General features: G+C 42.6%; 1 non-coding gene across 1 annotated transcript; it reads left to right on the plus strand.

The window, feature by feature from the left end:
• Positions 1 to 1,670: 1,670 nt before the first annotated feature.
• Positions 1,671 to 1,777, plus strand: LOC133827761 (small nucleolar RNA R71). Its single transcript, XR_009890413.1, has one exon. It is a non-coding gene; the product is annotated as a small nucleolar RNA R71 (small nucleolar RNA).
• The last annotated feature ends 382 nt before the right edge of the window (positions 1,778 to 2,159 follow it).

Genomic DNA, 2,159 nt, shown 5'->3' on the forward strand with positions numbered 1-2,159 from the left:
TTCGATTCGACCTCTTCCGAAATAAGTGTATCGATCAGATAGGATTGGAAACACTCATCGTTGTCAGGTGGTTGTTTTCCGATGTGGAAAACATTCACTTCTAGAGTCATGTTCCCGAAAGAGATTTTCATGAGACCATTCCTACAGTTAATGAGTGCATTAGCTGTTGCGAGGAAAGGTCTACCAAGAATGATGGGAATTTTGGACTCTATACTCACTTCAGATTGAGTGTCCAAGATGAGAAAATCAACAGGGTAATAGAATTTTTCAATTTGAATCAGAACGTCTTCTACTATTCCCCGAGGTTTCTTAACTGATCGATCAGCTAGTTGTAACACCACAGATGTGGGCTTGAGTTCTCCTAGACCTAATTGCAAGTATATTGAATATGGCATGAGATTTACACTTGCTCCTAAGTCTAGAAGGGCTTGACCAAATTCCTGTTCCCCTATATGGCATGAGATGGTGGGACAACCAGGATCTTTGTACTTCGGTGGTGTCTTGCAGTCAATTACCGCGCTAGCTTGTTCTGCCAATAATGCAGTTTTCTTGACATGATGCTTTCTTTTAACGGTGCACAAATCCTTCATAACCTTGGCATAAGCCGGCACTTGTTTGATCACATGCAACAATGGCAAGTTGATCTTCACTTGTGTTAAAAGGTCTAGGATTTCACCATGATTTTCCAGTACCTTTCCAGTAGATTTCAAAGCTTGAGGAAAGGGTGCCTTTACTGGAATGCTTATTGGCACATCATCATCTGGAGCGGGCATTGACGTACTCGTTGTCTTAGTTAACGGTGAAACCGTACTTTGACCACTTCGAGTAGTGATGGCATTAACCTCTTTGAAATTTGTATCTGCAGAGGAGGAGGTTTGTGCCATGTGTTGCCCTTTTTGATGGATTAGAGGTTGAGCGGGAAGTTTCCCATGCTCTTGAATCGCCAAAGTAGTGTTTAGCTTTGTCATTTGGACTTTCATGTCTTTCATTTCCTCTACCATTTGTGTGAAACAAGCTTTGAGCTCTTGAGTTGAGGCTATCTGAGTTTGCGCAAGCATTTGCAAAGTACTCTCAAGAGAATTACTTGACTGCATGATATTTTGAGGAGCGTTGTATGATTTTGGTGGTTGTTGCTGCTCAGGCCTCCATTGGCTCCCAAATGCTTGGTTCGAATCCTTCCAGCTAAAATTTGATGGTTGCGCCAACCAGGATTGTAAGTGTTTGAGAAAGGGTTATAAGGTTTCTTGTAATCCCCTAAAGCATTGCATTGTTCCTCTTTTCCTCCTCTTAACTCACTAAGAGTTGGGCACTCTTGCGGTTGATGTTCCGTCCCTCCACAGATGAAGCATGGATCTCGTGTCTCTACCTTTGCAGCCATGTGGATTCCTCTACCTTCGTGAGATTTGAAAGCCTCGAATTGTTGTCTCAATGATTCAATTTGGCTTTTGATGTTGTCATCTTCCTTCAATTGGTAGATTCCAGTTGATCGTGGCTTGTCCATAGGACTCGGTCCATTCCATGTGTAGGATTTTTCAGCGAGATCGTCGAGGTATTCGAAAGCTTCATCGAGATCTTTTTGAAGGAATTCGCCATTGCACATCATTTGTACGAATTGCCTTTGTCCGGTTGTGAGACCGTCACAGAAATAGCTGATCAGACACCAGCTTTCATATCCATGATGTGGGCATTGATTTATCAAATCTCTAAACCTCTCCCAGACCTGATGGAAAGTTTCATGGTCTTTCTGGATGAAGGTAGAGATTTGCCTCTTAAGGCTGCTAGTCTTATGGGGCGGGAAATATTTAGCAAAGAATGCTTTTGTCATTTCGTCCCATGTTCCGATAGATCTAGGCCTTAAGGAATACAACCAGCTTTTTGCTTTGTCTTTGAGTGAGAAAGGAAAGAATTTCAATCTCACAATGTTGGTGACATCAGCACGGTTGTTGAATGTAGCCACCACCTCTTCGAATTCCCGTATATGCACGTACGGACTCTCATTTTCCAACCCATGAAAGGTTGGTAAGAGGTTAATCATGCCGGGTTTGAAATCGAAATTTGGCATATTGTTGGGATACATTATGCACGAAGGTGTGGCTGTACGCGTAGGATGTAAATATTCCTGTAGCGTTCTTGGTTGGACTTCGTCTTGATGAGCCATC

This window comes from Humulus lupulus, chromosome 3 (assembly GCF_963169125.1).
Source record: "Humulus lupulus chromosome 3, drHumLupu1.1, whole genome shotgun sequence".
NCBI classification, from domain to species: domain Eukaryota; kingdom Viridiplantae; phylum Streptophyta; class Magnoliopsida; order Rosales; family Cannabaceae; genus Humulus; species Humulus lupulus.